The sequence below is a fragment of the Zalophus californianus genome, chromosome 12 (assembly GCF_009762305.2).
Source record: "Zalophus californianus isolate mZalCal1 chromosome 12, mZalCal1.pri.v2, whole genome shotgun sequence".
NCBI lineage: Eukaryota > Metazoa > Chordata > Mammalia > Carnivora > Otariidae > Zalophus > Zalophus californianus.
Genome location: NC_045606.1, coordinates 13267439 through 13293068, shown reverse-complemented (window position 1 = coordinate 13293068; position 25630 = coordinate 13267439). Strand labels below are relative to the sequence as shown.

The 25630-nt window shown below is 39.4% G+C and overlaps 1 protein-coding gene and 1 pseudogene across 4 annotated transcripts in view; one reads left to right on the top strand and one right to left on the bottom strand.

Moving 5' to 3' along the window:
- Positions 1-25630, top strand: part of SUGCT (succinyl-CoA:glutarate-CoA transferase) — an 806341-nt gene that overhangs the window by 66905 nt on the left and 713806 nt on the right. The window lies entirely within an intron of this gene.
- LOC113911804 lies at positions 1080-1637 on the bottom strand (annotated as a pseudogene).

Below are 25630 nucleotides of genomic sequence, written 5' to 3'. Positions count from 1 at the left end.
TCTTACTGTGTGGTCAAAACTTTACATGCATTACCTCATTTGGTCTTCATAAAGATTAACGTGGTATACTAATTATTTTTATTTCAGTGATGAAGCTGAGGCCTAGAGTCTTGTCCAAAATCACAAGTCTGGTGCCAGGACTCAATCCTTAACACTAATAAATTACCTCAACTTTTTAAAATAGAAAATTGCTATAATAACTCCAAAATCTCAATGACTTTATATACTAGAGGTTTATTTTTTTCTTATGTCACAGTCTAACTTGTGTCAGTGGGGGCCTTGCTCATGCAGTCATTCAGGTATCCAGGTTTCTTGACCATTATGATAAGTTCAGAAAACTATTCTTTGAAAACCATCAGTGGGGAAGAGGGGGTTAAGTAAGGCCCCATAGGTGGGGGGCCATTGGAGCAGTGGCCTGAATGAAGTGAAGGAATGCATCATATAAACTCATATCTAGAAAAAGAACATTCTAAGCAAATTCCTTGTTCAAGGAAACTTGAGGAGTTAATATGGCTGGATCAGAGTGAGTGAGTGGACAATTAATGAAGTTTAGATTAGAGAGGTAGTTGGGGATTGGATCCCATGGATCCAAGGATGCCCTTGTAGGCAGCTTTAAGGACTTTGGCTTTTACTCTGAGATCCCAAGCCCCTGGGGGATTTTTGAGCAGAGGAGTGATATAATCTGATCCGTGTTTTGAAGGAGTTAAAGACAATTTGCACCAACTCCCACAGGGGGCAGTGCACATGGGAGTGGAGAAGCCACCAGAATCACCAGGAGCTGTCTCTTCTCTGTGGAGGAGAAGGGTCTTGGGGAAGTGAAAGGGTGAAAGATAAACCGAATGCAAGAAAGTGGGAGTTTGCAAGGGCAGGGAAAGAAAGGGTACTGCAAGGTTGTTTCTTTTTCTTTTCTTTTTTTTTTTTTTTTTAACCTTTAGGGCTAAATGTAAATTGAAGATTTTGGATCAATTTGGACAAGAAAAGAAACACCATTCTTTAAAAGAATGAGGATTGAAGGAGTGATTTTTAAAACAAAGAAAGCAGAACTAGAACCTCTTCAATTTTTAATCCTTTCTTACAGGTTACTTAGACCACTTTTGATTAAGAAGAGTAGAAAGTGGGTAACTGTAACAGGCGGCGGTGCTGGTCAGTTTTCCAGAGTCCTGCTTTGCGGGGTGTCTCTGTGCACTGCTGTGGGGGGGTTTCCCATGCACACTTGCTGGAGTCGGTCGCTCCCCGTGTTTCTTTGCAGACTCTTCAGCGTTCTTACAGAATTTTTCATGGTCCTTATTCTTCAGCAAGGCCAGCCCGAAGTGGGTCCTCGGGCTCGGGATTGTTCACTAGAACTGCAAGGGACTGAATTACTTGCTGGCTTCCAGTTTTTAGTGCTAATTACCGGACATACCTGCCCCCTCATCATTGTTCCAGTGATCTTTGTTTCAAATGATGTTTGGTGGTTTGAATGGGTACTCTGTTGGAAAGTTGATTTTGATGATGAGGGCCCCCTTATTGTATGGAGGCTTGTCGGGAACAGTAAGTCTTTGCCAAGTTAATACATTAGCTACATCGACCTGGATGTCACCCAAGTGTTTCATTCTACATTTGCGGATTTCTTCAAGCTCCTTCATCAGCCTTCTGCTGGCTGCTGTCTTGGATCTGGTGCTGCTCTACAATTTCTTTATTTTTTTATTTTATTTTTTTAAAAGATTTTATTTATATATTTGACAGAGAGAGAGAGAGAGAGCGAGAGCACAAGCACAGGAAGCAATAGAAAGAGAGGGAAAAGCAGGCTCCCCACTGAGCCGGGAGCCCGATGCGGGGCTCGGTCCCAGGACCTTAAGATCGTGACCTGAGCCGAAAGCAGACGCCTAATCATCTGAGCCACATAGGCGCCCCTACAATTCCTTTAAATATAAATAGATTAACATTACCAGTCAATATCAAGGATTGTCAGACTAGATTAAAAAAAAACCACACTTTAACTAAATATTGCTTATGAGACCTAAACTTTAAAAAAAAATTTTTTTTTCAAGTAGGCTTCACACCTAAGGTGGGGCTTGAACTCTTGACCCTAAGATCAAGGGTCACATGCCCTACTGACTGAGCCAGCCAGGTGCCCCACTTATGAGACACATCTAAGACAGAATAATTCAGAAAAGTTGAGAACAAAAAGCTGGAAAATAATGTAGCATGTAAACATTAAAAGAAAGCTGGTTTTAAAGCAGAAAGCATTCTTAAAGGGTACTTGATAAGGATTCATGGCTTATGATTCACATGGTTGGTAATGATAAATTCATGAGAATTTTGACAGTTCTAAAGATACATACCACAAATAATATGGCCTCATAGTACATAAGAATTGACAAAACTTAGGAAGAACATAAATTCACAGATATAGTTGAAGATTTTTATTTTAAGATTTTATTTATTTGAGAGAATGAGAGTGAGAGAGCATAAGCAGGGGGAGGGGCAGACGGAGGGGGGGAAGCAGGGAGCCCAACTCGGGCTCAATGTGGGGCTTGATCCCAGGACCCTGGGATCATGACCTGAGCCATAGGCAGACCCTCAACCAACTGAGCCACCCAGGTGCCCCTATAGTTGAAGATTTTAATACATCTTTTTCAGTAATTGATAGGACCAGTAGACCAAGAAAAGTCATTAACAATTTGGAAGATTTGGATAATACAATTATTTATCTTGATCTACTAGAAGGAAACCTTCCAAATTTTAATGCAAAATGGTATTTAATCTTGAATTCTACACCCAGACAAATCAAGTCTAAGAGTAAAGGTTTTCAGATGTGTAACTTTTACTCAATTCAGAAGTTTTGCTTCTTTGCATACTTTCTCTGGAAGCTACTGAAGGATGTTTTCCACCAAAATAAGGGAATAATAATAATAATTAAATTAATAATTCAATGGTAGTGAAGGAAGACCTGGGATTTGGGAAACAAGAGATTCAACAGCACAGATTCAACAGCACAGAGCTAGGTGTAGGAAAGCTCTGGAAAGCAGGCTTTGCAGCAGGTCTGGAGAACAGTTGGCCCAGGCTGGACAGGAGGACACAGGACTCCAAGTAGGTTGTCTCCAATTTTAAAAAAGTGGAACTTAGAGATTTTCTGATGTTTATGGTCATTATATGGGAAGTTCAATTCTATTGGAAAGGGAGTGGGGAAAGATTTAGGGATAGGTACATTAAAAAACTAAGCACACTGAAAAGCAGAGAAAGAGAAAGATAGTGTGGCTCAGAAGTAGACAATATTTTCATTTTTTTGGTAATTTTTTGGTATTTTTTATTTATTTACTTTTAATTTTTTATTGTTATGTTAATCACCATACATTACATCATTAGTTTTTGATGTAGTGTTCCGTGATTCATTGTTTGTGCATAACACCCAGTGCTCCACGCAGAGCGTGCCCTCTTTAATACCCATCATCAGGCTAACCCATCCCCCCACCTGCTCCCCTCTAGAACCCTCAGTTTGTTTCTCAGAGTCAATCGTCTCTCATGGTTCGTCTCCCCCTCCGATTTCCCCCCCTTCATTCTTCCCTTCCTGCTATCTTCTTCTTTTTTTTTTCCTTAACATATATTGCATTATTTGTTTCAGAGGTCCAGATCTGTGATTCAACAGTCTTGCACAATTCACAACACTCACCATAGCACATACCCTCCCCAATGTCTATCACCCAGCCACCCCATCCCTCCCACCCCCCACCACTCCAGCAACCCTCAGTTTGTTTCCTGAGATTAAGAATTCCTCATATTAGTGAGGTCATATGATACATGTCTTTCTCTGATTGACTTATTTCACTCAGCATAACACCCTCCAGTTCCGTCCACGTCGTTGCAGATGGCAAGATCTCATTCCTTTTGATGGCTGCATAATATTCCATTGTGTATATGGTATTTTTTATTTTAAGTAGGCTCCACACACAATGTGGGGCTCAAACTCACGACCCTGAGATGTAGAGTCACATGCTTTACGGACTGAGCCAGCCAGGTGCCCCGACAATATTTTCATAGTGTAATAAGGTAAATACCAAAATTTGCTATATGACTCTATCTGGGACATGATGTAAGATCACGAAATCCACATCTTCCATAGCAGAAAGCTAATATTTAATGTCTGAAGTTGATATTCAAGACATAGTTATATGGAGATCATTTTAAAACTATTATGGTAAATACTAGAAGAAATACCTAGAAGAGTTGGAAATGGTTGTCTTTGGGTAGTGGGATTCGAGCCTAGGGAAGTGTGAGATGGAGGATTGTGGTTTTTTGTTATAAATCTTGTAATACTATTTAACTTAATGAACTAAGTATGTGTATTACTTATATTTAATGAAAATTATATTAGAGCAAACCTGAGGTTAGCCGTGAGGCGTTATTGACGTTTGCATTAAATGTCTCCAGCACTTCTTGTTGGAATTAGTGATAGTAAAACTCCTTTGTGGTTTTTTCTCCACACTTGCTTGCTGCTGCACAGTTAGAAGTCGGTACGAAGTTAAGATCCGTGTTGTTCATCCACTCGCAAAAGGAATATGGTACTTACTGCAGTTACGCAAGATGCCTTTCTCCCAGCACTTGCCTTCTTTGAAATTACTGCAAAACCTGTTTTTGAATAGTGCACCATGACATTTGGATTTCATTTGGAGCAAACTTGGTTGTAAACACATAAATGCATGCATTGAAATTCTAGGTTAGTGCTTAGTTATGAAGTTGTCAATTAGACAACTAGGATATGTTGGTGTTAATTATTTTGGGGGGGTTATTATTGAATTGAAACTACAAAATTCAAAATACTCAAAGAAAACACTTATCCGTAAGAATATTTGCCAACCCTCTGCTGCTGTCTTTGGTTTGAAAAACATTAACCTCTGCTCTAGGCCCTATATAGTAGAGTCCTAAATCCTTAGAAGATGATTATATCTCTGTCAAACGAGGGCTGGTTTGACCTTGAATTGAAATACCTTTTAGTTCAGAGATTTTTTGATTTAGCGGTGATTTATTTAACCAGTGGGGTTTCAGATAAACAAAGGCAAATTCAGGTTTTCAGAATGTCCAAGCTACCTCGCTTCAGCCCAGAGGGTTGCGGCAGTGTCCTCCTTGTCTCTCCTTTCTACTGCTGTGTCCTCCCAGTAGCAGGTAGAGTGACTGCAAAGCAGATCATGTTACTCTCCTGCTTTCTACCCTCAAGGCACTCCCTCAAAACCCCTCCCAGACCCCTCACTATGGCCTGTAGAACCCTGCCTCTATCTACCTCATCTTACAGGATATTCTGGACTACAGTGCTCACTGAACCCCTGTCACACGGGCGTTCTTCTTGTTCTTCAAACTTCCAAGCTAATTCTTAGTGCAAGTCTCTGTGCATGACTTTTATGCCTGGATTTTCTTTATCCAGCCCTTCTAATGCGGGCTTTGTTGTTTCATTTAGGACTCAGGTAAATGTGGTCTCCTAAGAGAGAGCAGAAGTAACTCTCTTTCCAACTCTCCCATCCCTGCTGACACTTTGTCCCTTTTTAGTGTTTTGAAAGCACTTACCCCCTATATTATATATATTTCCAGTTCCATGCCAGCTCTTTGTTTTTGCTATGGCTTTCTTTCCCCCAACATTTCCAACAATTTCCAGGAGTACTTACATGTGTGGTACAAGTGTCCCTTTGTGAGTGGGTCCTGATTAAGGTCACTTTTCCTCTAAGAGAGCAGTTCTCAACCCTGACTGCACATTTGCATTACCTGAAATCATTTAAAAAAATACTGATGCCAGGCTCTGCCCCATTCAGTCAGAATCTCAGAGAGGGTAGGGTGAGGCCTGGCTCATATTTTTTTCCGATGTTCACCAGGTAATTCAAATGTGCAGCCAGGGTTGAGAACCTGCCTTAGAGGTTAGCAGAGGTAGCCGTGGGAGGAGGGCAGGAAGGAGGACAGTGCTTTTTGTCACACACATATAATCTGAGTGCTGCCCTGTCTGTGGCTCGTACTGTTCCTGGTTCTGTTGCTTCTGAGGCTCACTGGTTTCCACCAAATATGATCTAAGAGAAAGCCTCTAGGGACCCTGCCCAAGCTGGAGCCAATCTGTTCTAGATCACTGGGCTCCAGCCCTTTCTTCTCTCCATCTTAGGTGCTCTGTTTATTTTCTAACACTTATCGGTGCCGTATGTTAAGGATAGGATAAGTCCTTAAAAAATTTGTATTTTGGCATAATTCTAGGTGGACAGGAAAGGAGCAAAGATAGTGCAGAGAGTTCGTATATGCTCCTTGCCTAACTTTCTCTAATGTTAACATCTATAACAATCAAAATTAAGGAATTAACATTGATATGATATTTTAAACTCCAGACTTTATTCAGATTTTACCAATTTTTTCACTAATGTCTTTTTTTGGGCCCAGAATCCATTCTAGGGTATTGTGTTGCATATAGTTATTATGTTTCCTTAAATTTCTCCATTCTGTGACGGCTCCTCAGGCTTTCCTTATTTTTATGTCCTTTTCACTTTCAAAGCGTGCTTGTTAGATGTTTCATAGAACGTCCCTCACTTTGGGTTTATCTGATGCTTAAACTGGGATGTTGGGTTCTTTGGGAGGAACATCACAGAGGTGAAATGCCCTTCTCATGGCATCGTGTCAGGGATACACAATATCAACATGACCCATCACTGATGATGTTAACTTTGATCTCCTGGTGGTGTCTGCCAGCTTTCTTCACTATAAATTCACTACTTTTCCCTTTCTGTACTGTATTTTTGGGAAGCTGGTCCCTAAGCTCAGCCTACTCTCAAGTAAAGGGGAATTAAGCTGTACCTTCTGGGGGGGGGCAGTATCTATAGATACTTGTAATTATTCTGAAAGGAAGATTTGTCCATTTTTCCTCATTTATTTGTTTACTCATTCATATCAGCACAGACTCATGCGTATATGTCTTACATGTTTGGTTATAGTCAGTTGCTTTTGTTATTTATTTTGCTGCTAAAATTTCTCCAGCTTGGGGCACCTGGGTGGCTCAGTCGGTTAAGCATCTGCCTTCGGTTCATGTCATGATCCCAGGGTCATAGAACTGAGCCCGCATCGGGCTCCCTGCTCAGTGGAGAGTCTGTTTCTCCCTCTCCCTCTCCCCTCCCCTGTGTGCGCTCGCTCTCTCTCTGTCTCAAACAACAACAACAACAACAACAACAATGAACTGTTAAAGTTTCTCCAGCTTTGGCCATGGGTTGCACTTTTAGGTTGGATTCTGTGTCTTTCTGACATGCCTCCATCTTTTCCTGTCTTTTCTTCCCTGTTGCTCTCTCTCTCTCTCCCTACCTGTCTCTCCCTGTCCTCTAACTTTTCCCCTTCCTCCTACCTTTTTTTAACATCACTTTCTGGCACTAGGACATGTTCATTTTATTTTCCTTGCATTAGCCCTGCAACTAAGTGCTTTTTTATATACATTTTCTCACCGAATCCTCAAGATAGCCTTGTGAGGTGGATAGGTATTAACTCCATTTTTACAGGTTTTTGAGGCTGAATCCACGTAGTAAGTGGCCTGATAAGAACATGAAACAGCACTGTTTGAACCAAACAGAACCATTTTGTTATTGACCACTAAAATACATGCCTTCTCCTTCTGAAAATTTCATTCTGAGGCACATCTGTAGAGAAAACACTTACTGGTATGGTGCAAACATTTTCCCACAGCCCTTCCTCCTTCCAGGCCTTTCTATCCCTGGGAACTCAGCAATGAATGAAACAGAAAAATCCCTGCCCTCATGTACTCTACACTATAGTGGGATAATAATAGCAATTATTGAACATAAGGAATGTTAGGTACTGTTTGTCACTTTATATGTATTAAGAGAGAGAACTAAGGCACAGTGAGGTTAAGTCACTTGTCCAGGATTGCCCTGCCGGTTCAGTGACTTGTCCAGGATCACCCCGCCGGCTCTGTGACTTGTCTAGGATCCCCCTGCTGGTTCAGTGACTTGTCCAGGATCACTCTGCCAGTTCAGTGACTTGTCCAGGATCGCTCTGCCGGTTCAGTGACTTGTCCAGGATTGCCCTGCCAGTAAGCAGTAGAACCAGATTTTGAACTAGGCAGTCTTGCTGTTCTGCCTTTACCACTCCATACTCTCTACTCTTGCTTTCCTGTGAGGAAAGGAAGCTTACGGGGGTGAGTTACATATCTACACTCTAGACCTATGTTCAAATTAATCCCATTTCAAATGTGTGTAATATAAGTTCCTCATAATTTGGAGGCCACAGCTACAGATTTCCCCCATTTTTTTGTAGTTCTTTGGTTATTTCTGTCAGAATGGGGAGAGCTCACTATCTGTGCCCGGAAACCCACTGGACAGTTTTAAGTAGGGTTGTGATCTGTGCCTCTTTGTGTGTCAGAATTGTGGACTGTGAGCCGAGGTTAGGGTTACAGTGATGTTCTTCATGAGGCATGTCTTGGGTCTACACTGAGACTTAAAATGGAAAGGCTGTATGGAGACAAGGGAATGTGTAATCTAGGAGATAATCCAGGTGTCAAATTGATAGGCCTTGATGATGTGGGGAATGAGGTAAAGGACTGAGAAGGATCCCCAAAGTTTCTGGCATGGGCAGATATTTTCGAGTCAATCAAAATTAGTGGTGTCTCCCTTTTTCTGGGCTATAATATACACTGATATTTTTAACCACAATGATGCAGAACTTTTAGGATGCCAACAAACAAGAGCTAGTCAAAAAGTTTTGTTTGTCATTTATTTCTTATCAAATGCAAATAATATTTAGAGATAGCTGAGGGTTTGGAACATTTGTATTTTGAATGGCTCTGGATTTTGGAACGGCTGTTTCTCCATTAGTAAGTGGAGGTAGGTGACCGCAACCCACAGCTCAGACCTTTTAGGAAAGAGGTGGTTATAATTATCTTTAGTAGGACAGAGATACTGGATCAAAAGTGAAATTTATTGACAGTTTCCATCCATAGGAAAGCCCTGTTCTATTTTCTTTACTTGTTTTGGGAAACAAAACTGTTTAAAAATTTTTTTCATTGTTCTTTTCTTGGTGCAGATACACAGATAGCTTGCAAGAAAGCATGAAGGGAGGTGGGTGGGAGATGGGTGAAAAGGTAAAAAAGATTCAGAGGTACAGACTTCCAGTTATAAAATACATAACGCACAGGAATGAAAAGCACAGCATAGGGAACATCGTCAGTAATATTGTAATTACGTTGCGTGGTGACAGATGGTGACTGCACTTGTCCTGGTGAGCACTGAGTAATGTACAGAATTGTTAAATCACTCTGTTGTACGCCTGAAACTAATATAACATTGTATGTCAGTTGTACTTAAATAAAAAAGGAAGCATGAAGGGACAAGCTGGCTAAGCTTGTTTCAGAAGGGTGTTATAATTTATCTGTACCCTCTTTCTTTTCTTTTTTAAAGATTTATTTATTCATTTGACACACACACACAGAAAGAGAGAGACAGAGAGAGAGCAGGAACACAAGCAGGGGCAGTGGGAGAGAGAGAAGCAGGCTTCCCGCCAAGCAGGGAGCCTGATGCGGGGCTCGATCCCAGGACGCTGGGATCATGACCTGAGCTGAAGGCAGACGCTTAACGACTGAGCCACCAGGCACCCCTGTGCCCTCTTTCTGTAAGGACGAGGGAAGGATAACGGGACACTGGGAGGCCACATGCAAGGATGTTGCTGGTGGAGTGTTGTCCTCCTCTCTCTCCACTTGGATGCTGGTGTCTCTCCTTTCTCAACACTAGATCGCATGGTTGATTGTTCATAGAATCCATGTCTGAATTTAGCTAGAGGTTTGCTGTGCTGAGGTTTTTAGTCTCTTGCTTTTATTGCCTGATACAATGGTGAAGCTAGGGCCACAGATATCATGTGAAGTCCCTTCCCAACCCATCCCCAGCCAACTTCCCAACCCTGAATTGCTTCCAGAAATACTCTTGTCTTCGCTTCTGCTCTCAGTGCTTTTGTTTAGGTATCAAAGCATCCTGGTATCCTGTCCATCTACCAATCCTTATGCAATTTGTCCCTCTTTTGTACTGGGAATTTGTAGGATTTTGATTGGTTATAGAAACAGAAAAGTGAATGGGACTGAAGGAGGACCCAAATTCTGGTTCTGGAAATCTTTCTTTTTTTAAAAATTTATTTATTCATTCATTCATTCATTCATTCATTCATTCATTTGACAGAGAGAGGGAGAGAGCACAAGCAGGGGGAACAGTAGAGGGAGAGGGAGAAGCAGGCTCCCCGTTGAGCAGGGAGCCCGATGCGGGGCTCGATCCCAGGACCCTGGGATCATGACCTCAGCCAAAGGCAGATGCTTAACCATCTGAGCCACCCAGGTGCCCCCCCCCCTTTTTAATGCAGTTTATAGATTCTAGAATTACTCACTGTGCCGGGGTACTCTTGGAAAATCTTGTATTTTTGGACAGGGATGTTTGGCCACTTGCTATGTGTTAATCCTTCTGGAAAAAGATGGCCTTGAAAACCTGTAACTAGTCTCCCTTGAGTTGGTTATGCATGGTTAGGGAGTTTCATTCCAAGAGGACAGTTCACACAATTTAAAAGAAAGGGATGAAAGCAAGAGATGCTTATTTTACTGTTCAGGGAACTATGCACATGTACTACTTTGTGGTAGTATTATTTCTATTACAGAATAAAGGAAGCCTGGCTCCCAGTGCTCCAAATGAGAAAAGAAGGTTTGTAATAGAATATCACTCATTAATTGTCATTGGATGATCAGTCATCACAAGTATAAATATCAGGTCACCTTGTCTCTTGGAGAGGCAGGGAGCAGGCCATGTGTGTGGAGACTTCCCATGACTGAACCTCTTTACACCAGGCATGCTGGTTGTAGGGGTGGTGACTGCTGTTTGCATGTGTAAAGCAAACATCAAGCAGACACAATAAAACAAAAGTAAAAAATTAAAAAGTCCTTATCTGCAAAGGACTGAAAGAAACCATTGCAGATAATAACTTAATGTAGAAATTAAAAGGGACCTTATTAAAAAAATCCCTTTGAACAAACTTTTTTCCTTAGAATTCTTGATCTTCTGTTCACTGCCTCATAAACAGTATCAATTAATTAATTAGGACCTTGTAAAGATAAGGAAGTCTACCCTAATCTCTGGCTGGTTTTCGTTAGCATAGGAACATGTGGGGGGAAAAACCCCTTTCTTTTTTTCCTATTTATTTGAAGGTGGTCTGTATGGTTCTGGTTCAGAATAGTATGCATATGATGTATCACTCAAGAATGTGCTTCTTAATCCTTTGCAATGATGCTTTTAGTGGAAATTCTCCACTAAACATTGTCGGTGATGTTATCTTCCCTTCAAAGTTTTTCTTTCTTTCTTCCTCCCCCTCTCTACCCTGCACCCCCCAGGTTTTGATCTTTACTATATCTCTCCATAGGTATTTTGATGGGATGTTGAAAGAAAGCAAAGTGGCCTGGCTGTTGCCATGTTAACTCAGAAGTTAGAAGAACCCTGATATTTCATCTGGGTCTAATGATATTCCCAGAGTGTTCCAGATATTTATTTACATCTGGTGCAAAGATAGTATTAATTAAAAGCATAAAGCTGGCTTTGGAACTTGACTGTATCAGGAGGAAACTTGGCATTGGTTCACAACTTTTTGATAAGTCTGTTACCAAGTACTTTCAGGCTATCGGACCATCAGGCCAAGTGATAGTCCCTGAGTGATAATGGAGGAACGAACTGCTTAATCGAAGTTGCATGTGGAGATGACAAAATCTGAAAGTCTCTAATCACTTCATCAAAGACATTTAACTGAGGGCTGCAACAGAGGATACTTTTTATGTAGTGATTTCTCATATAATTTGGGAAGTTTTCTATTCCTGGCACAGTTCCATAAATAAATAGAAATACGTATTTCCTACAAAATAATGTTAGCTTCACCTTGGTTTCTTATTCTAGCATGGTAAATTCTAAATTATTTATTTTTGGATTATCCGCAGAAAAATGTTGAACCCTGACACAAAATGTTTGGAATCATCTTCCTTTGCCCTTGTTTGGATTCTTGAAAAAAAATGTGATTCATCTTAATGTGAGTTTAGTTCAGACAATGAAGAAGTTAAGTTTATTGACATAAAACTATAGTTTTATAGTGGGAATACGGTAACTGGGCAATTTTTTTTGTTTTTTGAGTCAGCGTCTTTACCATTGGTGGAGATATATAGATGAGTATAGCTAGATCTCCTCTTGACATTTGCCGTGCACTTAGGAAAAAAAAAGCAGCTTTCCTTTGATATTGGGAAGTACACTTTAAAACTATTGTTCATTAGACATCTAATTATAGAATAAACCAGATATTTACATTATCTATGTTTTTCTTTAGTTAAAATATCTGTTATTGCTTTTTGTCAGTCATAAAAGGGATAAATGTTTATTGTGGGAAATTCTGAAAATAGAGGACTACAAAAAAGAACATAATTATGAGTTACAATGCCACCACCCTGAGATAACTATGTATGATTTTGGTGCAATTCCATACTCATTTTTAAATTAAAAAAATTTTAATCCAACACTTACAGTTTCCAAAGAAATAGTTCTGCAAATTTATAGTCTTAAACCAAAGGAAAGGACCTTGAATGGGACCTCTGGGAGGATTTGGTGTTTGTTCCTTTGAGCTGGGTAGATAAATGGATTGATATGTGATTCATGCCTGAGATATTTAGGGAGACAGAGGATGTCTGGAGGGCTGCGGTTTGGGAGCCACTGTGGTCTTGCCAATATTTCCTGTGGATCAGAATGAGAAAGAGAAAAACACTGTGTGACTGCTTTAGATCCTGTTGAAGAGGGCAGAAGGAAGCTGGTGGTGTACTACTGATGTCTGGGGCTGAGTCGGGAACATAGGTGATTAGCTGGGAAAGAGAGAGATTCTCCAGTGTAAAGAGACCCTGGAGGTGAGAGACTCCCACTGATGGAGTAGGGGAGGTCTTTGAAGAAGCCATTGAAGTACTCTATGAAACCAATAGGCTTTTAACCCCTGCCAAGCCTAGGTCACCATGATAGTACCAATTAAGTAAGACATTCCCTACTGACTGTACTTCTCATTTTACTCCACCTCTACCCCCACCCCTGCTAGCATATGCTCAAGCATGGATGCATTAGACTATGCTTACTTAGCAAAAGGGGAAGCTACGTAGAGTTGGATTCTGTCATTATTGGACACCAGTGGTTTTTCTTAAATGCCACTGATTTTCTTGCAAGTAACATTTACATCGTAGATATTCAGTAGGTACTTATCAAATCAACATTAGTGGAAAAAAATGTTGTAACTGATTTACTAGAAATGAAATGACTCTCCGGGTTCCTATTTTGGGTTTGAGCACTGTGGTGGGTGTTCTTTTCCTTTCTGAAGTTTTGCTTCAAGGCACTGGTCTTAGCTGGTCCTGACCTCTCTATAGCCTCGGTGTTGTGTCTTCACAAGTGATCCTCTCACTGAAGCTTCAGGGAGATATCGAGGAGCATTGTGAGGGAGAATAGTGTAATACAGTGTTTTAAAGTTACTTAGCCTTTTCCTCAAATATCTTATAGAGAAGCCTAACACAGATGAAGCTGGAACTGCTCGGATCAAAGCAGGGCAAAAAGAGCAGCGGGGTTGTCCCCTATACAGTAGACTGGTTGAAATGTTGGCTCTGTCACTTACTGCTTATGTGGCTTTGGATAATTACCTACCCTTTCCAAGTGCAATTTTCTCATCTGTAAATTTTAGGGTTATAAGAAGGGGTTATTATAAGGTTAGTATAGGGTTATTACAAGGAAGTGTTCAGGAAATGGTAGCTATTCTTTCTTCACTGTTGCTGCCTTCCCCTCCTCCTCTTCCTCTCTATCTTCCTCTTCTTCCTCAAGCACAGGGGCAAGGTAAAAGGTGTTCAGGTGTGTGTTAGAACTCATTACTTATAGTTTATGATCCCATGGACTTGAATATACAAATACTTTTGCTTGAACCTTCTTTCTGCCTCTATCTATCTGTCTATCTATCTAATAATCCATCATCTATCTACATTTCTTTATGAACCCAATAAGAGTAACAAAAGTGTCCCTTTCTACAACAGAGAAGAGCTTTCCCTTTCCTTTATTTATATCAGTGTTGACTCTTGAGTTCATATTTTATTCAATCAGTTCCAATCCTTTATTTTTATTTATTTTGATGCTCAGATTGCCCTGGATTTGGCCAGTGGGCATACCTTCAGGATGTCCCCTGTGTCCTTTTGATACGTCCTTGCTATTCTTTGAGCACTTCCTAAATTTATGGCATGAGATGTTCTAGGTTCATCCTGTTTCCTGCCCCCTTCGCGCCCTGTCCTAGTCTGGGAATCGACCGTTTCTCCGAGGAGCCTGGTTCCACTGAGTGGAGACTGGTATTTAAAGAACCAGGTCTGAGCACTGGATGTGCTGTTAACTGTAAACCTTTTTAAAGCTTCCTTCAGTTTATTCTACAAAGGATTATTTTCACCAGTGCCATTACATGTTATATACTATTTGTCCCGATTTCTTGTTATTTCCCTGCTTTTGGATTTGTTGTATACGCATATATATATATTTCCTTGTTTAGGCAACATTGCTTGCCTAGCAGTCTGCACTTTTGGAAAGACTTTAATTGCTCCCAGCTTTGGGCAGTTCAAGGACTACTGGATTTTATTTGACATCTTTCTTCTTTGGGTTACTGTTATCCTGTTGTTTCATTGAACTCTATTAAGTAAGATGTAGACTGTACTTAACTGAGTATTTTTCTCTTGGCAATGAAAGAAGGCTAAAGGTGATTCTTGCTAATTTGTTACTCAGTCGAGTTATCCATTTATCTGGATTTGATTTGAGATGATGTTTAGTCTCTCAAAAGAGGTCAGTACTGAACATTTTTATGTTCTTTGCCTAGAATGTTCTTTCATAGTCTGACGTAGTGCTGCTATTTGGGGTGTGGGAATCTAGCTATAGGGAATTGGTTTTATGTGAGAGTCTGGCCGAATTTTTATTTTCTCTTCTACTTGCAGAGTATGTTTTATATTTCTGACATTTAAAATTTGATTTTATACCTGAAAATGAAAAATACATAGCAATAGTAATTCTATTATTCTTTAATGATTTTATGGGGCATTTATCAGAATGTGAGCTGCATTTGTCTTATAGAAAATTGAGTCTTGGGATATAGATATAACTGCTAATATAATTTCTTTAGACCCCATGAAAATATATTTGAATTCTTTTTTTAATTTTTTTTAAAGATTTTATTTATTTGTCACAGAGAGAGAGAGAGAGAGAGCACACAAGCAGGGGGAATGGCAGGCAGAGGGAGAAGCAGACTCCCCACTGAGCAGGGAGCCCAAAGCAGGGCTCAATCCTAGGACCCTGGGATCATGACCTGAGCTGAAGGCAGGCGCTTAACTGACTGAGCCACCCAGGCGTTCCTATATTTGAATTCTTGATTTGAGGACAAATTCTACAATTTATTTTCATTATATAAGTTTGGTTTATAATAGTGTTTTTCCTTCCATACTTGAATAAGTCTTCTGAGATTTAGGATAATTTTGTGTGTGTGTGTGTGTGTATAGTTAAAGTCACTTTTAGCAGGATGTATTGACATGATCATGAAAGTCTTTGAATTGTAGATTCCAGTTTGATGATGGGAGTATTGAAAAGTATTAACTTTTCCATAAAAACATTGTGTATATTATAGACAAGACAGTATCTTGATACCCAATTATCCCTAACTCCTGTCAGTCCTATAAAAACATTTATTTTGATAGTTTATGTGAAGAATATCATAGGCATGCATGAAATACTGTAAAATACAAAAATATGCACCAGTCAGGTGACAGATGTTCATTAAGTGCTTACTGTGTGCTTACTGTTATGTTAACTGGTTGGGGAAAATGAAACCTATGCATAAGGAACAATTTTTAAACAAACACACTTTTGTGTATTAACATCCTCAAATTGTATATTGTAGAACAAAGTGGTAATTCTGTGATAAAGACAGGTATCAGTGTAAACTTTTTTTTAATTTTGTATTTTCTTAGTATGCTTTTGCCTCATGGCAGAATACTGCTTAACTTACAAGTTTACTTACCCTTTCTGACTAGGAACGCATGCTTATTAGTATTATATTTTAGATGCTTTAGGTGCTGTACAATTAGTCAACCAGTTTTGCTGCCTCTCTCTGTGATAGAGAGTTGAGGGATCTAATTTCAAAGGTTATTGAGACAGCAAACCTAATGATTAATATATCACATTTTTGGGGCACCTGGGTTGCTCAGTCGTTAAGTGTCTGCCTTCAGTTCAGGTCATGATCCCAGGGTCCGGGGATCAAGCCCCGCATTGGGTTCCCTGCTCGGCGGGAAGCCTGCTTCTCTCTCTCCCATTCCCCCTGCTTGTGTTCCCTCTCTCGCTGTCTCTCTGTCAAATAAATAAATAACATCTTAAAAAAATATATATATATATCACATTTTTGGTCTTGGAACAATGTATGAACTGTTAATATTCATGGCAATGTTTTGGAAAAGTGGTTACACAGTAATGAGTGTCCACAGTTTGATGATGACTTACAGAATCATGGTGAGTAGCTGTGTGACCTTGGGTGAGGCACTTAGTCTCTCCTAATTTCATTTTTCCCAGTAGTAATTCAAGTACCGCATGTACTTTTTGTGATACTGTGATGACGTGACACAAAGCTCCAGCACGGTTCCCAGCACGTAGCACGTGCTCTGTACATGTCAACTATTATTCTTGAAATAATTGTCTAAAATAGAAAGTGGCTAAGAAGATTCTTCAATAGAATAAAACTCTCCTGTTCAGATGAAGGAGAACCTGATCGGGAAACTGAAATCTTGAGTGTTCGTTCAAGTTTTGCTAATGATTGGCTTTATGACTTTGGATAAGTCACTTGACATCTGTGGGCCTCAGTTTTCACATCTGTAAAGCCAGAATTTTTGCCTCAGACCCATTCAGCTTTAATATTCCTTGGTGTACTTTTAGATGTACAAAGTGAAATTTTCATATCATTAAAAATTTATTTTTTTGACATTTAATGTGGTTACATGAGAGTAGAGAGAGTAGTGTAATGGTTCTTGAGGTACAGGTACAATCACCTCATGGCCTGTCTTATTTCGTCTATAATCCCACATATCCTCCTTCCCCTGATTATTTAAAAGCAAATCTCAGATTTTATATAATTTCATTTCTAAATATTGCAGAATATATCCAAAAGAAAAGAGCTCTTTTTAAAGCACAACACCCAATAAATGTAAATAAAAAAATGAGTATAATTCCTTAATATCATTAAATTTGCAATTGGTGTTTAAATTGCCCCAATTCTCTATTAGGCAGCCATCAAAAGGAATGAGATCTTGCCATTTGCAATGACATGGATGGAACTGGAGGGTGTTATGCTGAGTGAAATAAGTCAGTCAGAGAAAGACATGTGTCATATGACCTCACTGATATGAGGAATTCTTAATTTCAGGAAACAAACTGAGGGTTGCTGGAGTGGTGGGGGGTGGGAGGGATGGGGTGGCTGGGTGATAGACATTGGGGAGGGTATGTGCTATGGTGAGGGCTGTGAATTGTGCAAGACTGTTGAATCACAGATCTGTACTTCTGAAACAAATAATGCAAGATATGTTAAGAAAAAAAAAAAAGAAGAAGAGGATAGCAGGAGGGGAAGAATGAAGGGGGGAAATCGGAGGGGGAGACGAACCATGAGAGACGATGGACTCTGAAAAACAAACTGAGGGTTGTAGAGGGGAGGGAGGTGGGGGGATGGGTTAGCCTGGTGATGGGTATTAAAGAGGGCACGTTCTGCGTGGAGCACTGGGTGTTATACACAAACAATGAATTATGGAACACTACATCAAAAACGAATGATGTAATATATGGTGATTAACATAACAATAAAAAAATTTAAAGAAAAAAATTGCCCCAATTCTCTCCCTCTTTCTCTTTACAGTTTGTTATTTTGAATTGAGATCCAAATGAAGTCTAGGCCTTGCAACTGATTGATATGTTTCTTTTTTTTTTTTGTTTTTTAAGATTTTATTTATTTGAGAGAGAGAGGGCACATGAGCGGGGGGCAGGAGGGATAGGGAGAGGGAGAAAGCAGACTCTCAGCTGAGCAGGGTGCCTGATGTGGGCTGAGGACCTTGAGCCCAAGACCCTGAGATCATGACCTGAGCCGAAGGCAGATGCTTAACTGACTGAGCCACTCAGGCACCCTGCAACTGATTGATGTTTCTTAAATCTTTAATTTATATAGTTCCTCCTCAATCTCTTTTTTCTTGTAACTTATTTACTTAAAAAACCAGTTTAGTTGTCTTGTTTGAATTTTGCTGATTACATTCCCATATGTTTAATTTTGTTGTTGTTGTTGTTGTTTTTTAAAAATTGACATCTGTAGGCTTGCTCAGATTTTGGTTTGATTTTTTTGGTTAAGAATATTTCATAGAAGGTGATGTGTAGCTCCACTAGGAGGCACATAAAGGCAGGCTATTGCTCTCTTTGTGATGTTAGAAATCATTGATGATGATTGCCTAGATCTATTAATTCATTAGAAATTACAAAATGATAATATCCTAATTCTGCCATTGCTTCCTCATATGTTGGTTGGAAATATTCTATAAAAGGATATCCTCTCATCAGCTACTTGATTAGCTTTGATTAGTAAAGGCAAGATACGTGTAAATTCTTCCCCTTTATTTAATACCAATTGTTATAATAATGAATTTATTCCCTCTTATCCTCCAAGGGTGACTGATGATTTAAAAAAATATCATTATGAATTTTCAGAATTTAACATACTTGATGCAGCTATTATTTTTATTCATACTCAAAATGATTTCATCTTTGGCCATTGCGGGCCTTTTCAGGTGTGTATTCTGCATTTTTTTTTTTTTTTTTGACATGACCAGTAGTCTTTGATAGCTTCCTTGATTTCTGGTATAACAAGATATTCTAGGTGAATTTTGTATATTCCCTGCCCCATACTGGAATCAACCATTTTTCCATGGAATGCCATTCGGTAGGAAATGGCATTTAGAGACCACAGTCTGGATAGAGGAATGCTCATTGCCACTGGGTTAGTCTTTGGTTCTAGGCCTTTCCAGTGGACAGATAAGAAAATAAATATTTAAAAAAAAAATAAAATCCATCAGTAGTTCATAATGTATCATTTTAGATTCAGAAACATTTTATACATGAGAAAATGGGCAAAGAAAGAAACAAAGTCCAGATTCAGTGACCTTGAAGATGTGGGGGTTAGAGGTGTTGACCCCCCATGCAGTTGAAAATCTGCGTATAACTTTTGGCCCCCAAAACTTAACTACTAATAGCCTACTATTGACTGGAAGCCTTACCAATAACATAAACAATCAATTAGCACATATTTTGTATGTTCATATGTTTTATATACCGTATTCTTAAATAAAGTAAGCTAGAGAAAAGAAAGTTTTATTAAGAAAATCATAAGGAAGAGAAAATATATTTATGGTACTATGCTGTATTTATTGGAAAAAATCTGCATGTAAGTGGACCCACATGGTTCAAACTTGTATTGCTCAAAGTCAACTGTATTTATATGTATTTTGAAGGATTACTTTATTTATTGTAAAATATTTTATTGCCTTCTGATCTTCTTTCAGGTAAATAATCCATTGTTGGAATTTCTGTAGTTGCTGGAATAGTGGTATTACCTATCTAGTGAATAGCATGATATTAGCTTTAAACATACTCCTGTTTTGTTTTTGAATTCATTAACAGGATAGATAGTAGTCCTCTTTGAAACCTGCTTTATTGTCCATAATAACCTATTATCGACTAAGTCTGTATCTTGAAGGGGATTATCTTTACTAGACAGATGGGGGAGGTGGGGGCCACAAGTAAAATGGCACGTACAGAGGCCCAGAGGAATGAAAGAGCCTTGAATATTTGGAGAGCAGCTATACTAAGTATGAGTTGTTTGGAGGAGTGACAGTAGGTAAGATGTATGGGGTAGTTAGGGGCCAGGTCACAAAAGACTCAGTCTGTCATCCTAAGGAATTTTTATCCTGTAGGGCAGCTTAATAAGAATTTAATAAGGGAAATGACTTGATCAGAATTACATATTTGAAAGGTCTTTGTAGCCATGTGAACAGTAAACTGAGGCAGGGGGACCAGTAAGTAAGCTATTGCTTAGATGGATTTGAGAGTTAGTTAGAAGATCAAAGAAGGAATTCGTGACCAATTGGATATGGGCAGGAACTGAAAGAAAAGAGTCCAGGATGATTCTTAGGTTTCTGGATTGTGCAGATCTTTGAGTGAAGTTTCATTCAGTGAAGTGAATATGGGAGAAGGAGCAGTCTGGATCGGTGGCCTGTTGGGGGTACTGAGGTGAGATAATACTTTCTGTTTGGGCATCTTTAAGCTTGTGGTATCTTGGATTTTTTTGGTGGAGATGTCTGTACACACACAAACAAACATCTTTATGTATAAGGATTCAGACTTGGGTTAAAATCTTAGCTCTGCTACTTCCTATCCGTGTGGCCTTGGACAGGTCACTTAACCTTTCTAAGCTTCAGATTTTATAGCTGTAAAAAGGGGATAATGGTACCTAACTCATAAGGTTTTTATGTGAATTAAGTGACCTAGTGGACAAACATCTACCAGTGTCTAATACATAATAACTTGATAAATAGTCATTATTATTCTAGATAGAGTGTTGCCAGTATCTTGTTTGGAGCTGTGGTAAGGATAAAATTCATTAGAGAGAACACTGAAAATAAGAGAGGAGGCCAAAGATGTATATGGACTCTTGGGGAATGTCAATGGTTGAACCTGGGAAATTTAATTGCCTGGACCTTCCCATATTCTTCTTGCCTCCAAGCCCCAAAGAGGTTATTTCCGGTATTACCAGAGAAGTACAGTTTAATCTTTGTTTTATAGCCAGTAGAAGATGTGTTATTTCTATTTCCCTAACTAATTTATTTATATTCATTTATTTGTTTAATACACATTTGCTGAGATAATGGTAGACATTATTGTAGGTGCTGAAGACATCACAGAGAACATACACCTCCGTCACAGCAAACATTCTAGAGAGGAGACATATATTGATCTGAAAAGTTAAATATCAGATAGTGATAAGTACTTTAGGGAGAATGACAATATGATAAAACACTAAGGAGTTCCTAGAAACCTATGTTAGATTGGGTGGTTAGGGAAGGCCTCTTTGAGGAGGGTGTGTTATAGGATCACATGATCAGTAGTAGCCAGCCATGTGAAGATGGGAAGAAAGAATATTCTAGGTAGTGCAGAGTCTCCAGGATGGAAAGAAGCTGTGGGTGTATTCAGAGAACAGCAAGAAGACCAGTGGGACTCAAGGTAGAGGGCAGTGGGAAAATTGATGTGATTAGTCTGGAGAGCAGACAATGACTAAGACACAAGGATAAAGAGTTTGGATTTGCTCTAGGTGACTTAGAGAGCCCGTAGAAAGCGCTAGGCAGGAAAGTAGTATGCTCTGATTTAGATTTTAGGGAGATCACTATGATCACAAGAGGCAAGCATGAGGGAGGGAGGCCAGAAGCAGGAGGCTAATGATAGAGGCTAGATGAGAGATCCTTTATTTTGTTCCCTCTTCTCTTTATGATCAGGACAAAGCCTCATGCTGGAGCTCTCGGTTGCTTGGAAGCCTCACAGCTGTCCTTGAACTGATCCGCCTCAGGAGAGTTATGCTGCTAATGGAGGTGCTGTGGGCCTGGAGTGGACAGAGACAAGCAGTGATTGCTTGCCGAGGGCCCTTGATCTGCCTCTTCACCAGGGGTGCACGAATGGGATTCGAAATATGTTGTTATTTTCTTCTGGGGGGAGAGTTCATAGCTTCTTGCCAGTTTGTCCAAGGGCTGTTCGGCCCTCAGAAGGTTAACCTTTGATAGCGTGTTGAGCACTGTAGGAGGTGTCATAGGAGTTACAGAAAGCAAAAGCACCAGTGGGACCTCCTGCTTTCTAAGCATTTGGAAGTTAAGGAGAAAAAGAAAACACAGTTAGACATAATAAGAAAGATGAATGAAGCCAGGAGCGGGAAGGCCAGATCATCTAGTATTCAGGGCAGATATTAAAAGAAGAAATCTTTTTAAGGTTTGTTTTCCTCACAGTTTTGCTTCTGTCTGGAAACGCAAACTTTATAGTCAATGTTCATAAAAGCCACAAGATGGCGAGGTTGCTCCTTAAAATAAATGTGAGTAAGGGGGTGGGAGGGGAGAGAGAGACAGAGAGATTGACAAATAGAGAGAGGAGAAAGAAAGCGAGGAAAAGAATGAATGAATGTGAAGTGTTCCTCTCTGATTTTCCATAACCTCTTTCATTTTCCTCACCCCATTACTTGAACATACAATAGAACTGACATGCTTAGATTTTTTTCTCTTTATTTTGGATTTTGATCATGGTTATTTTGGAATTATAAAGCTAGAATAAAACTAAAAAGAACTATATGGATATGCTTACCATTTTTTTCAGCTCTTTATTAAATTATTAATAAATCACCCCTCACATTGCCAACAGAGTAAGCTTTACAAAATACCATTTGATAATATTAGTTCCCTGCTTTAAAACTTTCTGTTTATTGTCAGAAATATTTGTTGGTAGTCCTGAGAGTCAGTATTCAAATAGTTAAGGTTAAGTGTAAGATGAAAAGGTGGAATAATTTTTGACTCATATTGTTGCGGGATGGTCAAGTATAATGGTCAAGAAAGAGAATTCTTGGGAGGCTGAATGCTGCAACTTAATAAGTTTATTTAAGTGGCATGGGGACAGGACCCATGGGCAGAAAGAGCTGTACTTTTTGCTGTATGAAGCTGGTGGTTATATGTTTAGTGCTCAAGGGGGAGGGGACGTGCAGGGAATATTAGATCATAAACGTCTTCTTTGAATTTCTACTTGTAAAATAGTTTTGCAAGATTTCTCTGGTGCTTATCATTTAGTTTGATGCGAACCATCAGTGAGATGTACAAGCAGTCATGAGACCCTTTAAGAATGTAGCAACCAGCACATATTTGATCCTTATAGAAACTATGCAGGCTATAGGTCAGCCTTCCAGGCTAAAGATGAACATTTTTCTGCTTCTGTCCCTCATCAGTATTATAAGAAAAAAACATTTATTCTATTATTGTCAGCTTCTTTTCTAAAATGAACAAATGTAAGTTTCCAAGTACAAAAACTTTCAATTTTTATGTGTTATTAACATAATTGCAATGCTTAGAGTATTTATTCTCATCATTTCAACAAACCTCAAGGCAGTTTTCTTCTTTTTATTCTCAATATTTTGTAGAAAAGGTAAGCTACTATATTATTAGTGTATTGATTAATGCATATTTATTAATGAAGTATATTTAGCTCTCAATGTAAAATGCACTTTGCTTATGTTGTCTTATCAAATAAAATCGTCATAAGAAATCTATGCGATAAGCATAAAATTGCCATTTTACAGATGAAGACATACATGGATGTTCAGGGAGATCAAATAAATTGTTGAAGATTTAGTAGTTCGCAGAGCAATAATTTGAATCCAGGTTTTTTTCAGTCCTGAAACTCATCCTTATTCACTATGCTATACTGCCTCCATGAGAATAACTATATTTCTCTTTATTTTTAAAAATTTAATTATTTTTGAGAGAGCTAGAGAGCATGCACACACTCAAGGTGGGGGAAGGGGCAGAGGGAGAGGGAGAGAGAGAATCTCAAGTAGACTCCACATCCAGCACAGAGCCAGAGGCCTGGCTCGATCTAACGACCATGAGATCATGACCTGAGCGAAATCAAGAGTCGAATCCTTAACAGACTGAGCCACCTGGGTGCCCCTATTTGTCTTTAAAAGAAATATTTGGAAGTTGTAATTTAAAGTAATTAGGTATTTATGCCTCCTCTTTGTTGTAAACTGAACAAAAGAATTTGTATCATATGGTGCACTTTTATTTAGCAAGTTGTTTTTCTGAGCATATTTTCCTGCAGGCCTTTATTTAGAAGACTCCCTTTAGAGTTGTGCTGATGGTATGGGCCCTCGATTTGTCCCATTTGAGGGATTTGGGCTCCTGTCCAGATTCCTGAGCACCTGATTTTCCTCACTGAGAGCGGACTGAAACTTAATTCCTTCTCTTGACTTCCTGTTGAGATAACAGGTGGTTCATGGAACACAGCGTTCCTGTCTTCTGCTGGAGCTTTTCTCTGCTCCAGGGGGCCTGTTTAGTGCTGGAGATACCAGTGGTTTAAAAACTATTGTTTGGAATACTGAAAGCCTGGTCTAGGGTGCCCTTTATAGTTGTAAACTAGCTATTCCGGAATATAAATTCACTCCAAATGCTTGGTATTCATTTTGGTATTTTTGCATGGAGAATGTTGCTTTATACTTTGTTTCCCATTGTGTTCCCGTCATATCCCATTTTTGCTTATCTAAAGATTTAAAAAGTAGCAGTTCAGAATTTACAGATTTTGTTTTTGAAGTTGGAATACAAACAGGGCAGAGTCTAGGATTTTGTATGACTGGTTTTCACCTGAATCAAGACTTTTTTTGTGGTTTTACTTTGTTCTTCATGCAATAGTATTTTTTAAATTTTTTATTAACACATAATGTATGATTTGTTTCAGGGGCACAGGTCTGTGACTCATCAGTCTTACACAATTCACAGCTTTCAGCATAGTACATACTCTCCCCAACGTCCATCACCCAGCCACCCCATCCCTCCCGCCCTCCTCCCCTCCAGCAACCCTTAGTTTGTTTTCTGAGATTAAGAGTCTCTTATGGTTTGTCTCCTTCTCTGGTTTCATCTTGTTTCATTTTTCCTCTCTTCCCCTATAATCCCTCTGCCTTGTTTCTCAAATTCCACATATCAGTGAGATCATATGATACTTGTCTTTCTCTGATTGACTTATTTTGCTTAGCATAATACCCTCTAGATCCATCCATGTTGTTGCAAATGGCAACATTTCATTTTGTTGATGGCTGCATAATATTCCAGTGTGTATGTGTGTGTGTGTGTGTGTGTGTGTGTGTGTGTGTGTGTGTGTGTACCATATCTTCTTTATCATCTAGGCTCTTTCCATAGGTTGGCTATTGTGGACATTGCTGCTATAAACATTGGGGTGCATGTGCCTGTTTTGGATCACTACATTTGTATCTTTGGGGTAAATACCCAGTAGTGCAATTGCTGGGTCATAGGGTAGCTCTCATTTCAACATTTTGAGGAATCTCCATGCTGTTTTCCAGAGTGGCTGCACCAGCTTGCATTCCCACCAACATTGTAGGAGGGCTCCCCTTTCTCCGCATCCCCGCCAGCATCTTTCGTTTCCTGACTTGTTAATTTTAGCCGTTCTGACAGGTTTGAGGTGGTATCTCATTGTGGTTTTGATTTGTATTTCCCTAATGCTGAGTGATGTTGAATACTTTTTCATGTGTCTGTTGGCCATTTGGATGTCTTCTTCGCAGAAATATCTGTTCATTTCTTCTGCCCATTTCTTGATTAGATTATTTGTTCTTTGGGTGTTGAGTTTGGTGAGTTCTTTATAGATTTTGGATATGTCATTTGCAAATATCTTCTCCCATTCTGTTGGTTGTCTTTTGATTTTGTTGTCTATTTCCTTTGCTGTGCAAAAGCTTTTTATCTTGATGAAGT